The sequence below is a fragment of the Geotrypetes seraphini genome, chromosome 12 (genome assembly GCF_902459505.1).
Source record: "Geotrypetes seraphini chromosome 12, aGeoSer1.1, whole genome shotgun sequence".
NCBI lineage: Eukaryota > Metazoa > Chordata > Amphibia > Gymnophiona > Dermophiidae > Geotrypetes > Geotrypetes seraphini.
In genome coordinates this window covers 94531306-94547432 of record NC_047095.1, presented here as the reverse complement: position 1 = coordinate 94547432, position 16127 = coordinate 94531306, and the positions used below count along the sequence as shown (strand labels likewise).

At 42.1% G+C, this 16127-nt stretch overlaps 1 protein-coding gene across 10 annotated transcripts in view; it reads left to right on the top strand.

Annotated features, from left to right (window-relative positions):
- Positions 1-16127, top strand: part of PDE4DIP (phosphodiesterase 4D interacting protein) — a 533445-nt gene that overhangs the window by 442145 nt on the left and 75173 nt on the right. The gene's annotated exons all lie outside the window — the stretch shown is intronic.

The window sequence follows — 16127 nt, the reverse complement described above, 5'->3', positions numbered from 1 at the left end:
TCACTATGTGAATGTATTCAGCAAGGATGCCTTTATAAATTGTGTTGCAGAAAAGAGCGCTTTCTATCATTTGCAATTATGACTCTGCTAGAGTTGGTATTCACCAATACTGTGCTTTCCTGTATGTGTGAATATCTTCTGTCAAAGAGAAAAATAGCTAAAAGACTGAACATCCTACAAAATGCAAGGGTATGGGTAGAGTTATTTCATGAAGGTATCCAATATAAATTAAGCTGGAGGTGTCTTCAAAATAGCTCAATAAATTGGGGCATATATATAGATAGATAGATATAGATATATGTATATCCTATATAATAAAACCCTAGGCACGCATGCGCACTCAACCTGCGTGCTTCCGTGATCTCTGATCTGTGATCAGTAGGTCTGTGGCCACAGGGGTGCGCAAGCGCGCATACATCGCTCCCTCTCTCCATGGCCGCCAGGACTGGCCGGCAGCACTAGACTTTCTGCTCTCCACCTCCTCAAGCAAGATTAAAAACCGTGGTGTGGGCTCCTCTCACGAGTCGCACCAGCGTCGGAGAAGGCTTCCACACTGGTGGGGATCGTGAGAGGCGGGCGGCACTTTTAAACTTAAAAGAAAACTGTATGCTTGAATTTCAGGTGGTCTGATTATACGGGAGCTCTGGACAGCTTGCATTCCAGTGGCAGCAACTGAGAATTTGTTGTAGTGGTGGATAGCAGCCCCGCTCTGCCCGTTGACCCTCCACAAACCTCCCGGCTCCAGCAGCGTAGGCAGCACTTTAAACACGCTGCTTCGCGGCCTTCTACTGCCGATTTCCTCTGCCGCGTCTCTGATGACATCATCGGACACAGACGCAGCAGAAAGAAAGACAGACAGAGAAAGGGGGCCAGGGAGAGAGAGAGTCAGCAAGAGGGAGACAGACAGACATATATTCTAGCACCCATTAATGTAACGGGCTTAATGACTAGTAGATATATATGACATGATACCTACCAGCAAGCCTTTTCAGAAGTAGCTCTAGATGGGCTATGCTTAACTCTAGACTACCTCTACTTCAAGAAACAGATGAAAGTCTAATTCTTCTCACAAACCTTTAAATGTGGAAACTGACTATCCACTTGCTGCACACCTGGAATAGCTTGCTCCGCACCCTGTAATTTAGACCAGTTTCTCTTATGTTGTTCAGCTCTACATATAATTTGCCTTCTAAGTTTCCAAGTTTTATTACAAATTTTATACAACACTTAGTAAAAATTTCTAAGTGATTACATAATAAAAATTGGGGGAAAGGAACATATAAAGACAGACATCGACTATGACTTGAAACTCAGGGATGTAGGGGTAGAACTACAAATTTATACAGAAAATGGCTAGTAATAATAGGGTAAAGGGTTTAAAAAGCTGCCAAATTGAGACTTAAGTTGTAAATTGCAGTATTGCAATATTTTAACTTGTGCGACTTGAGAAATTAGGGAAGCATGTTTAAGTATGTCCAATCTCAAATGCATCTCTGAAAAGAAAACTCTTCAGTGAGGTTTTAAATCTCTCTAGCATTGTTTCCTCTTTGATTTGGGTTGGTAAGTTATTCCATATCTGAGGGGCAGTGACAGAAAAGATGTCTGTGCGCCTTGTATTAATAGTTTTTAAAGAGGGTATTGACAGAAGATGTTGATCTGTCGATCTCGATGTTCTGGGGGAAGCATATGGGATAAGAAGTTTATCCAGAAATGTGAGTTGATTTGTTTGATGAATTTTAAAGGTTATCTTTCCTTTTGTTCATTTACCTTTACACATCCATGGGGGGTTGGAGGGAGAGGAATAAATATTGATGGGGACATTTGGCTAACTTTTATTCTTTATTTATACTATAAATTATGTTATATTATGTTATTATATGTAGGATAACTGGAAATCTTGAATGATAAATATGTTACCTGTACAGATATTAGTGTAATGTATGTAATACCTACTGTTTGTTCATTTGTATGACCCTGTTTTAGATTAAAAATCAATAAAGAATTTAAAAAAAACAAAAAAAGAGCTAACTTGTAGGTAATTCTATGTGGGACTGGAAGCCAGTGCACATTTTTTAAGAGTGTCGTAACGAGGTCATATTTCCTTGAATTTGTGATAATTTTAACTGCTGTATTTTGTATAATTTGTAGCTGTCTGGTTTTTTATAGCGAAATACCTTTGAACAGAGAATTACAGTAGTCTAATTTTGAGATTATTAAGGGAAGCCGGTTCTAGCACCTTTGCCAATGATCTTATCATTCGTAATTTGAAAAAGCTATTTTTGACCACTGCACTTATCTGTTCATGATAGGAAAGTTTCTGGTCTATAACCACTCCTAGGATTCTAATGGATATCGCCATTTTTAATGGAAGATTGTTTAATTGTAGTGATACAGTTTGAGGTAAACCATCTTTCCAAGGAAACAGCAAGATTTGTAACAGAGTAGACACCGAAGAGGGAGTGGAAAATATGAAAAAGGATCTGCAAAAGTTAGAGGAATGGTCTAATGCCTGGCAACTAAAATTTAATGCAAAGAAATGCAGAGTAATGCATTTGGGGATTAATAATAGAACCGTATATGCTGGGAAGAGAGAAGCTGATGTGCACGGACAGGGAAAGGGACCTTGGGGTTATAGTGTCCGAAGATCTAAAAACAGTGTGACAAGGCAGTGGCTGCTGCCAGAAGGATACTGGGCTGTATAATGAGAAGCGTAGTCAGTAGAAGGAAGAAGGTGTTGATGCCCCTGTACAGGTCATTGGTAAGGCCCCACTTGGAGTATTGTGTTCAGTTTTGGAGACCGTATCTGGCGAAAGACGTAAGAAGACTTGAGGAGGGTGACGAAAATGATAGGAGGCTTGCGCCAGAAGACGTATGAGAAGAGACTGGAAGCCCTGAATATGTATACCCTAGAGGAAAGGAGAGACAGGGGAGATATGATTCAGACGTTCAAATACTTTAAGGGTATTAACGTAGTACAAAATCTTTTCCAGAGAAAGGAAAATGGTAAAACCAGAGGACATAATTTGAGGTTGAGGGGTGGTAGATTCAGGGGCAATGTTAGGAAATTCTACTTTATGGAGAGGGTAGTGGATGCCTGGAATGCACTCCCGAGAGAGGTGGTGGAAAGTAAAACTGTGACTGAGTTCAAAGAAGCGTGGGATGAACACCGAAGATTTAAAATCAGAAAATAATATTAAATATTGAACTAGGCCAGTACTGGGCAGACTTGCACTGTCTGTGTATGGCCGTTTGGTGGAGGATGGGCTGGGGAGGGCTTCAATGGCTGGGAGGGTGTAGATGGGCTGGAGTAAGTCTTAACAGAGATTTCGGCAGTTGGAACCCAAGCACAGTACCGGGTAAAGCTTTGAATTCTTGCCCAGAAATAGCTAAGAAGAAAAAAAATAAAAATTTCAATTGAATCAGGTTGGGCAGACTGGATGGACCATTCGGGTCTTTATCTGCCATCATCTATTATGTTACTATGAGGGCCAGCATGTTTTCATTCAGCCAATTATGGATTTGTTCAAAGTTTGGTGTTTATGTTGATATCATTGGAATATACTTTCCTGATTCCCCAAAGCAACCTCATTTACTCTTTATCTCCTCTAGAAATTACCAGATATCTTCTTCTTGTAATACGCTTTTTGTAATTCTTTTGTAATCCGCCTTGAACCACAAAGCAATGGCGGAATAGAAATCTCTAATGTAATGTAATTATGGACATCAAGTGGATGCAAGAGTTGTATGTCATCTGCATCCGCATACATCGTGAATACGAGGGATTGCCAGAGTGTCAACGACAGTGCCAGGATAGAACCGAGCCCTGGGGTATTCCAAAGGTGTTCGAGAATGAATTGGACACTGAATTGTTAAAGTTTACTTTGGCATAGTAAGGATTGAAACCAGTTCAACACAGATTCAGAGATTCCAATTGAGGCAAGTCTTTTAAGAAGAAAAGAACAATCGATAGTGTTAAAAACCGCAGACAGGTCTAATTAAATAAGCTGTACTGACTTATGATGATCCAAAAAAATACGTGATGATGGTTATCAATCCAATCATTGAGTGTTCTGTAGAGTGTTTGGCACGGAAACCTGTTTGATTGTGATGAAGTACATGTGTTTTCTCAATAAAATCTGTGATTTGATTGAAAACCACCTTTTGTTTATCTCAATGGCATTGTCCAAACCTTCCTGTTGTGCATCCAGTAAACAGGCAGCTGGAACTTATCTTTTCCCTTCAAGGCTCGGAGGTTTGCAGCTTTATATTCAAATAATTTTTGAGCTGTTCAAAACATACAGAACTTAACTGATTCTCACGTTATAGCTCAGATTATCAAAAATACACTACCTACCTCCTCCCACCCATCCCTGGTTTGTGGCTTTATAAATCAGTGTAGGCTTTATTATATGGCCTACTGCATTTGCACAAAGCAGCATCCCTTGCAGCCTTAAAAAAACAAAGATCCATCAAATGCTAATGCTCGCTTATCCTCTTTACTAATGAAAGTCCTCTGTGGCATTCTCTTCCAAAATAAAGCAGTTTCATCAGCATTGAATGCCTGCTCAGGTTGATATCCCTTCTCTTCAATAATTTTCTTAAAGTGGCAGCGAACTCTCTAGCTGCCTCTTGGTTGGCTGATGCTGCTTCTTCTGTCACTTTCATATTACGTAGGCCATACCTGTGCCAGAATTTATCAAACCACCCTTTATTGGCCTGAAAGTCCATAGATTGTGAGAATTCACCTTCTCTTTTCTTCAAGTTATCGCACAAAGACTTTGCCTTTCCTCTTATCAACACAGAGTCTACAGGAATTTTCTTTTTATAGCAATCTTGCACCCACATAAATGTTGCAGTTTACACAAGAGAGTGATAACTATCTTGCACAAATATGTAATGTCTTCGCACCCGCAAGTGTAGCTGCAGCAACAGTTTCATGGATCGGCTTTTCCTTCTTCTTTATGAACCTAATGGTAGATTCATTAATGTCATAATGCCAAGCAACAGCAGAGGCTGACTTTACTCTATGAAGCATATCCAATAATTCAACCTTTTCTGGTAAGGTCATCACTTTTTTTTTCCCTCTTGGGAGCACTTTTGGTAGCACTAGGAACCTTATGCTTTGTAGCCATAAGGCGAATATGGAGAGAGACCTGACCTGTTCCTGAAGGAGAGGCAATACCAGATATGGGTTGTGTGTATCTCTGGTGTAGCTGCAGCAAAACTCACACACTTCTCCGATGATGGCGTTTCCTGAACTTTTCTCTCTGCACCCCCTAGCAACAACAGCAGGATTAATAACATAACATATTTTTATTGATATACTGCAAAAGCCTTTTGATTCTATGTGGTTTACAAAAGTAGTAATGTAACCAGCATCAGTCTGTAATTCTGTAACATCAGCCTTACTTTATCTTTAATGTAGTCGTATAGCCAAGTTACCTCAGGCTAGATGTACAGTGTACAAATGAGATCTGAACAGAGAAATGCACCAATCAAATCTTGACTGAGCTATTTGTCAAGAAGAACCTGATTGGGGTGAAATTTGAAATTAATTGAGAATCAGACTAAATGTTACAAATAGCACAAATGTTTTTTTCTTTTTAAATTGCAAAAGATTCTTTAATTGCAGTTTGCTCAAATAAAATATTTTAAAACACTTTACAACCAATTTAAGAATTTAAACAAGTTAAATCTGTGTACATTTGTCTCCTATTTATCCAACTAATTGGAACCAGTATTATAAATTTATTCACAAATAATTAGTATTGGGGTTTTACAGGTACTGTCTATGTAAAAAGTCTCTCTTTAATCTTCGTGCACTTAGCTTATCTTCCAGCTTTAATTTCCATTCCTCCTTCATGCTTCTATATTTTCACTTGTTCTTCTTCCTAAACTTATGCTAAAATAAATAAAAAGGAGAGAAACTATAAGAACATAAGCAATGCCACCGCTGGGTCAGACCTGAGGTCCATCGTGCCCAGCAGTCCGCTCACGCGGCGGCTCAACAGGTCCAGGACCTGTGCAGTAATCCTCTATCTATACCCCTCTATCCCCTTTTTCCAGCAGGAAATTGTCCAATCCTTTCTTGAACCCCAATACCGTACTCTGCCCTATTACGCCCTCTGGAAGCGCATTCCAGGTGTCCACCACACGTTGGGTAAAGAAGAACTTCCTAGCATTTGTTTTGAATTTGTCCCCTTTCAACTTTTCCGAATGCCTCTTTTATTTTTTGAAAGTTTGAAGAATCTGTCCCTCTCTACTCTCTCTATGCCCTTCATGATCTTGTAAGTCTCTATCATATCCCCTCTAAGTTTCCTCTTCTCCAGGGAAAAGAGTCCCAGTTTCTCCAATTTCTCAGCGTATGAAAGGTTTTCCATCCCTTTTATTAGACGTGTCGCTCTCTTCTGAACCCTCTCAAGTAACGCCATATCCTTCTTAAGGTACGGCGACCAATATTGGATGCACTACTCCAGATGCAGACGCACCATCACCCGATACAACGGCAGGATAACTTCTTTCGTTCTGGTAGTAATACCCTTCTTGATTATACCTAACATTCTATTCACTCTCATAGCAGCCGCTGCACACTGTGCCGTCGGCTTCATTGTCATGTCCACCATTATCCCCAAGTCCCTTTCTTGGATAATCTCATTTAATAACATCCCTCCCATCGTGTAGTTGTACCTCGGGTTTCTGCTTCCCACATGTAATACTTTACATTTCTCAACGTTGAACTTCATCTGCCATCTCGTCGCCCATTCCCCTAGTTAGTTCAAGTCCCTTTGCAATTCTTCGCAGTCCTATTTAGTCCGAGCACCACTAAATAGTTTGGTGTCGTCCGCAAATTTTATTATCTCACACTTCGTCCCTGTTTCTAGATCATTTATGAATATATTAAATAGCAGCGGCCCGAGCACCGAGCCCTGCGGGACACCACTTGTGACCCTTCTCCAGTCCGAATAGTAGCCCTTTACTCCTACCTTCTGTTTCCTGCCCGCCAACCAGTTTCTGATCCATCTAGGTACGTCTCCTTCCACCCCATGGTTCTTCAGTTTCCGAAGTAGGCGTTCATGGGGTACCTTGTCAAAGGCTTTTTGGAAATCTAGATATATGATGTCTATGGGGTCTCCTCTGTCCATCCGTTTGTTAATTCCTTCGAAGAAGTGCAATAAGTTTGTTAGGCACGATCTCCCTTTGCAAAAACCATGTTGGTTTGTTTATCAAAAGTTCGTTTCTTTCAAGATGTTCATCGATGTTTTCTTTTATCAGTGCTTCCGCGATTTTCCCTGGAACAGAGATCAGACTCACCAGTCTGTAGTTTCCCGGGTCACCTCTTGATCCCTTTTTATTTCAAATATATTTTATTGAGCTCAAATAAGAATACACAACAGTGCAAATAGAACAGCAAACAAGCTCAAGGTATTTCAATAACTTCCACATACAGGTAGTCAACACACCAAACTAAACCCCCCTCCCCCCATTCCCTCGGTCCTCCTTCCATAGAAATACAGTTAATATACAGGAGAAGTATCACAAAAAGAGAACAGTATACAAAAAAGAAAATAATTATAACAGTAGAAAAAAGCATCAACAATTAAGCAAGCGGCTATGTTTCAAAGGCGTCATAGTTTTCCAAAAAGGTTCCCAAGTGTATTGAAAAGAGCGCCCTATGCGAGCTGAGAAGTCAGAAACATCTCGCCGCTCCCATAGCAACAGAGTAATCATCTGGCACCGCCAAAGAGAGTAATCTGGCGGCTTGCTATCCAGCCATTTGAGCAAGATGCATTTCAATGCAATAAGAATTGTCCATTTAAGGAAAGCTGCAGTCCCCCGTGTACGAGGAGAATAATGGGTGAACAGCTCCAAATAATACCAAAGGAGATGGAGGAGATTTTATGGTCCAAATGCGCTCCACAAAGAGAAAAATAACATCCCAAAAGGAGCGAACACTAGGGCATGTCCAAAACATATGTCCCAAACCTGCCTCAGACGTCTGGCATCTCGGATAGGCAGCTGATTCCCTAAATCCAGAAAGATGAACCCTTTTAGGAGAAATGTACAATCGAAGGACCAATTTATAATGTTCCCAAAAAACAGTGTATTTACAATAAGTAGACAATCTGTGAACAGCTTGCAAAATCACATCTCCAGAGATGTCCACCCCCAAATCGCGTGTCCAAGCATCTTGCAATCTAAAGTGATCAAACAAGGGGGACTCATCCTTCAAATGACGATGGTGGAACTTAAGAGGAACAGGGAGTTGAGAATCAATAGTAAAGGCCGTGGATAACAATTCTTGACAGTGGCCTGTAAGTGAGTTAGAAGGTAGAGAATTAAGGTAATGTTGAATTTGCATATAGGCAAAAGTATCAGTAGACGGAATACCAAATTCTGTCCGCAACTGATTAAAGGACTTAATTCTCCCATTGTCATCCACCAATTGAAACACATAATGAATGCCCCTTGTTTCCCATCTAGCAAAACTTACACCATCAACCCCCGGAAGAAAATTATTATTGAAACGAATAGGCAGAAAAGAAGTAATAGTAGGGTTAAGAGAATGAAACTTACACACCCAATGCCATGTCTTGCACAAGGAACGGTGTAACACCTTACTAGTTAAAGGCTCAGGAGATGCAGAGGGAACAGAATGTAGGTATGCACTAAAATGTATGGTCCGGAAACATGAAAATTCTAAAGAAATATTAGTGAAAGCAGTGGAACCCCGAAAAAAGTCATTAATGTGGCTCATACCACAACTAATAGTCAGATAGCAGATATTCAGCAAACCCAATCCACCCTTGTACCACGGAGCCGCTGCCCGCTTATAAGGAAGTCGGGCCCTCTTGCCCAACCATAGGAACTGTTGAACTACCCGTTCTAGGTGACGCTCATCCCATAAAGTCAAATAAAGAGGAAGCACCTGAAAAACATACAACCAACACGGAACAATAAGCATGTTATATAAGTGAACCCGGCCTAGTAGAGAAAACGGTAAACCCCTCCAAAGTTGCAATTTATTCTGAAGGGTCTGAAACAAGGGTTCCACATTAATCGAGATAAATCAAACGGAATAAAACCCCCCAAATATTTTAAATATGAGTCTGCCCATCGAAGAGGGAATAAACCCCTCCATGCTATGCGTACCACAAGAGCGGAGGGTAAAGCGATTGATTTATCTAAGTTGAGGGAAAAGACCGGAGTGAAATCCAAATTCGGAAATAAGGTCCAATGCTGTTGAAAGAGATTCCTCCGGCCTAGTAAGAATCAAAAACATATCGTCAGCAAAGGCCAAAGTCTTCAAAGTAATCCCAGCAACATTAAGACCGTGTACAGCATCAAACCCATGAAGGGTGCAAAGCAAAGGTTCCAGGGAAAGAATAAAGAGCAGGGGCGAGAGAGGGCAACCTTGACGCGTACCCCTAAGAACAGGAAAAGAATCTGTACACATCTCATTAACCAATAATGAGGCACACGGGTTAGAATTAAGAGAGCTAACGGCCCTCAAATAGAAGCCTCCCAGCCCAATATACTCAAGTGTCTTAAACAAAAAAGACCAATGGACGCTATCAAAAGCCTTGGCGTCGTCTAAACTAACAAACAAAGCGGGAATACGATGATATTGACAATGGGACAAAGCGAAAAGGACCTTACGGACGTTACAGACGGATTGGCAACCACGAACGAAGCCTATTTGGTTCTCATGGATAAGTTCAGTGAGATGAGGGGCAAGACGATCAGCTAAAATACAAGAAAGAAGCTTAAGATCTACATTAATGATTTAGGACGATACGAACTAGGGACATCAGCATCTTTGCCAGGTTTCAACAACAGTGTTATAAGTGCCTCATTAGCATATCGAGGAAAAGAGCCTTGAGCAATAGCTGTATTGAAATAAGCCAGCAAGGGACCGGTAAGATGAGATGAAAGAATACGGTAAAAATCTCCTGAGAAACCATCAGGGCCGGGAGCTTTACCAGAACGCAGAGCCTTAATAGCAGAGTCTAATTCCACTGCTTGGAAGGTGCTGTCAAGAGAGGAAATGACATCATCAGGAAGACGCGGAAGCCCTGAGGACTGAAGATAGTCCACCAACAGAGTCGGAGAAGCATCCTCAGCAGCACCATAAAGCTGTTGGAAGAAATCAAGGAGCACTCCAGAGACATCCAACGTATTAGTAACCTGGCCCCCTCCGCAGGAGTACGAAGAGCCAAAATCGGTTTACGATTGGTTTCGGTATGTACTAATCGTGCCATAAGGCTCCCTGGCTTATTACCAAAATGATGAAAGCGATGTTTATAATAGGCCGACCATTTTTGGAAACGAGAGTGAAGAAGAGAGTTAAGAGCCTCCTGAGTAGATAGATAACCCTCCCAGGTTTCCATCGATGGAGCTAAGTGAAATAACCGCTTAGCAGTACGTAAGCCTCGTTCCAAGGTAATTATTCCCTTATGGATACGCTGGTTTCTCGCACACACAAAAGAAATATGTCCCCGAAGCACCGTTTTAGCAGCCTCCCAAAACGACACTGGATCATCTACATGAGAAGCATTATTGGTGGAATAGTTATCCCACTGAGTCTGTAAAAATTGTTGAAATTCAACATCGTGAGCTAGATAGAACGGAAACTGCCAAAAAGGTGAGTGAGAGTAAGTGGCATCCAAATGGACATCCACCCATATGGGCGTATGATCCGAAATATTCAAAGGACCAATTTCCGCCAAAACTACAGAAGAAAATACTGTCGAAGACAGAAAAATATGATCAATACGAGACCAAGTATTATGGGCTCGGGAAAGGTGAGTATAGTCCCGAACCTCAGGATGAAGCAGGCGCCAGGGATCCACCACCAAAAGAGTATCACAAAAATCAGAAAGAAGATGGCCTCTGGCTCCCAAAGAAGTAGAAGAAGTACTCGACTTATCCGACGTACGAAGTCACGAAAAGTAGAAGTGGATCCCTGGAATAACAAGAGCAAAGCTGTGTTAACTTCTGTAAGAAAGCAGATTCGGACGAGTTAGGGCCATAAACCACTAAAAGAATGTAACTCCGGTCGCCAAGAGTAAGACGTAAAAAAAGATAGCGACCATCAACATCTTTATCAAGAAGCTGAACACCAAACGGAGAAGACTTACAGATTAATACTGCTATACCCCCATGATGACCGGAAGAGGAAGCGAAATAGACCTCCCCCACCCAGGAGCGACGCAATTTAAGATGTTCCACATCTGTCAAACGAGTCTCCTGTAGACGTGCAATATCCGAATGATAACACTGCAAAGCCATTAAGATTTTAGACCGCTTAACCGGTGAGGTGATACCCCCTACGTTCCAGGATGTAAGTCTAAAAGGGGTGGTCATCAAAGAACAGCAAAAGATAGTGAGGAGAAGACATACAGAAAAGGACAGAATACATGCCTCAGGAGCCCAGCACCCCCCGAGGCACGAGTACAAGATACAATGCAAAATACAAGAAACAGTGCGTAATCAATACAATAAACCAAAAAGTATGCAGAAAAATTGAAGGAGGACCACCCACCCCCTCACCCAATATCCCCTCCCACAAATCCAACTCCCACCCACCCAAAAATCCTCCAGCCACAACCCAATCCCTAATCCCTTCCAAACCCATCACCCCCCAAAAACCCTTTGCTAAAAAAAAAAACAAAAAACCTCCATCCACTCAACACTTAAACCCTCAGTGACATTGGCCAATACCCGCAACTGGGCTACCACACCAGACCGGTGCTGACTCAAACTGATCACCTTCAAAGGAAAATCTGAACCCCCAATCCATGGATTTGGCCCACCTCCACGACAACCCCAGACCTCAGCGTCCGGACTAGACACAGTCCAGGCACCCTACACCGCAGATCCAGACCCAGCTGTCCAATCAGATAAGTATACCTATATTTCACAAATAATCTATGTAGTCTACCAACCCACAAGCAAGGCATTGCCAGACAACTACCATACAGCCGTACAAGCAAAGCACTGCCTGACAAGGCCTACATAACCTGATTAGTATTGTATAGCCGATCAAGTACTGTATAACCAGAACCTGTATAACCTGTACAACCAGAATCCTGTCTAACAGCACGTCAAGACTTGCATAACTAGACAGACCTGTTAGCCAGACAGTCATACGTGGCTATCAAGCCAGGTATTTCCAGACAAGTACTGGGTTTTTATTTGTTTATTTATCTATTTTTCTTCCTGTCACCCTCCCTCTCCCTAATCTTGCCCACCTCCCCCTATATCCTCCCTCACCCCCTGACCTCATCCTCATAATCAAGATAATCCCCTTTAGAGATTGGAGCCATGGCTCTACCAAACTCCCATCAATGCGCACTGTTGCTCCTACTATACCTTATCTGCATCAGAATTTGTACAGCCAACCCTCGATACCCATCTCCAATACCAATTCACTACACCTCACACCATGAGGCTAAGCCCAAGTTCCCACCATTCCCACCATATAAACCATATGACCACCCAAAGCTAGGTCTACTTCCAACTACAACTCTACCGTCCCCCCACACTCCTTCCAAGCCCTGCACTATAAAACAGCGGTCACTGAAAAAACTAGCCTACTCCCACTACCTTCCAAATGAAGTCACCGCCCATCAGAACCTACGTGGCTACTACCTAAACATAACATCGATGAGGAACAAATCCATCTTGATCAAGGATTGGCTGAACGAAATTAACCCGGACTTTTTACTACTCACAGAAACCTGGCTACTATCAGATAGCGACATAATTATCAAAGATTGTCTCCCCCCAGGCTTCAAGATTATAACTCTAGCTAGAACCTGGGGAAGGGGAGGAGGATTAGCAATAATCTACCAAGACCGCTTAAATTGCGCTGTTCTTAACTCTGAAGCTTCGCCCAACTTAGAGATATTATCAGTATCGCTAACCTCAAAAACCCTAACAGCCTCCCTAACAACTATTTTGTTCTATGTCCCACCAAAAAAATGGAACCTAGCCAAGGAAGACTTCACGGAATTTTTGATAACCAACTCACTAGCAAGCCCATACAACTTACTATGTGGTGATATCAACATTCACCTAGAGCAAACAGACCAACCAGAAATATTAGATTTTTGGTCACTCATCTCTCAATTAGACTACTTCATACCACCCCCAACCAAAACCCACCAAAAAGGTCATCAGTTAGACTTGGTGACTTTCTCCTCTAAAGAACCAATCAACCCCAAACTCTACTGGAAAGAAGATAACTGGTCGGACTCCCTATGGTCCGACCACAGACTATGTAACTTCACTATTGACTGCCAGCAAAGAACCAACATAAACAATAAAACAAGAACTAATAAAACCCACACTTCCAGAGGTAAGATCGACCCAATAGAATTCTGGTCCCACTATGAGAATATCATTACGCAGAATGCAGAAACAGATCAATTCATGTCCTCATAGACTATGGACAGCACAATCATTCTAAACAAAATTGCCCCCTTAAAAACCCGCAGAATGAGAAACACAAATCTTGAGGGATGGTTCGGCTCCGAGCTGCTACTACTAAAGAGAGACCTAAGAAAGTCAGAAAAACTATGGTCTAAATCTGGTACTCAAGAACACAGGGCTGTGTGGAGATCAAAAGTAAAAAGCTACAAAAACCTCACCAAGGAAAAACGAAAAAACTTATACGCCCAAAAAATAGGAAACGTCACAAACAACAGTAGAAACCTTTTCAACCTGGTCAACAACCTCTACAACCTCGAGACATTCACGAACACCTGGGAGGATTCCACCTTAACAGCCAGCACCCTAGCAGACTTCTTTAATTCCAAAATACAAAAATTAAGATCATCTATAACGCCCCCTGCCAACACCCACGGGGACTTCCCAATCCTCAATGACGCAAACACATCCAACAGTGTACTAGGGTCCAGAACCGACCTAAGTTGGAACCATTTCACATCCATAGACTGGCTATCCTTTAGCAAATACTACAACAAATACAACAACTCTTACTGCAGACTGGATACTTGCCCCCCAAATGTCATGAAAACTGCCCCCAGCCCACTTCAAAGCCAACATGCTGTCATGGGTCAACGCTCTACTATCCGCCGGAAACTTCCCAGCAGAGCAAGGCCATATCCTGATAACTCCAATTATAAAAAACTCAAAAGAACCTCCCAACATCCCATCTAATTACAGACCTATCGCCAGCATCCCACTAGTCACCAAAATAACTGAGGGGGCAGTAAATGCTGAACTCACCACATACCTGGACAAATTCGACAATTACACGACAATCAATCAGGCTTTCACGCTGGCCACAGCACTGAAACCATCATTGCCTCTCTACTCGACCACCTGCACTCACTCTTCAGCCAGGGCTCCAGCGCCCTAATCTTGCAACTTGACCTAAGCAGTGCTTTCAATCTATTTGATCACACCATTCTCCTAAACTGCCTTGCACACATCGGCATCTCCGGACAGGTCCTCCGAACCAGGTCCAGCTGGTTCAACGGGTTTCTAAAAAATAGATCTTACAGAGTAATCAAGAACGACTCCTTCTCCCACAGCTGGGACAACTCTTGTGGCGTCCCCCAAGGCTCACCACTATCCCCCACCCTATTCAATATCTATCTCGTCTCCCTGGGAAACCTACTGCACAGCTTCAAGCTAAAATTCTTCATATACGCAGACGACATCACAATAATCATCCCACTAACCAGTTTCACCCCAGAGCTGCTCGACTCTATATCACACTTACTCAGACAGATAGAACTCTGGATGCTATCCTATAAACTAAAACTAAACGCTGATAAAACTAAATTCTTCCTGGCCTCCCCCAATGATAAATTCAAAAATACCTCAATCCAAGTGAATGGATCGGACTTCCCCCTAGAACAAACCCTAAAAATACTAGGAGTCACCCTAGACAAACACCTCTCCCTTGAGAAGCACACTGATCTTACCGTCAGGAAATGCTTCTCGGCACTCTGGAAACTCCGCACCATAAAAAAAAATACTTTGATGACAACTCATTCCGACTGCTAGTACAATCCTCCATTCTCAGCATCCTCGATTATTGCAACAACATTTACCTAGGCGCCATGAAGAAAACCACCAGGAGACTAAAACTGATCCAGAACACTGCCGTCCGCCTGATATTTGGTCTAAACAAATGGGAACATATCACCCCTTTCTACCATAAACTGCACTGGCTGCCATTTGAATCCAGAGTACTGTTCAAGTTCGCATGCCTCAGCTTCAAATCGGTGTTTGGTCTATCCCCAAGCTACCTCACCCCCCACTTTAAATTAAATCACAACAATAAGAACTCTCGCAGAATTCATCTGTTCGCCTTCCCCTCCCTAAAACTATGTCCTCTCAAACGATTCGTTGACAAAAACTTCTCCTTCCAGGCGGTCAAACTAAACTCATGGCTTGCCCAAATTATACTTACCTCTTACCTGGACTTACCCTCTTACCTGGACTTCAGAAAAAAACTCAAAACTCACTTATTCCACGGACAAAATCCCTAACTCTCCCTCTCGCGGCTTCTACTCCCTTCAATTACTCTTGAACCTCCACCTTCCCCCCCCTAGGTACCCTCCAAACCAATTAACTTCCCTGACCGGTATGTTTTTTTTTTTTCCCCTATAACAAAAAACAAACAAACAAAAAACTATTGTACAATCTTATATATTCCATGTACTATATTCCTTGTATATTACTCGCATATTCCTTGTATATTACTTGTATTATATTCCTTGTATACTCCTTGAATCTCCCTGTGAACTTCAACGACATGTACATTCCAAAAAATTGTTAATTCCAATGTTATCTCGTGTGTGAACCGCCTAGAACTCTCTGGGTATGGCGGTATACAAAATAAAGTTGTTATTATTATTATTATTATTAAGGCAGAGTAGATCAAGGGAGACACACTTCAGTGTGAACAAGGCCCCAGACCCTCCCCACCCAGCCAATGAAGCACCCAAGAGAGGTGGAAAGAATAGCTACGAATTCTGAAAAGTACAAATACACCAGTCACCCAGCCCACAAAACCAGGAGACGGAAAGAAACAAAATGAGAACGAAAAGTCCTCCAACCTCAACACACCCATAAAGAGCAACATGCCA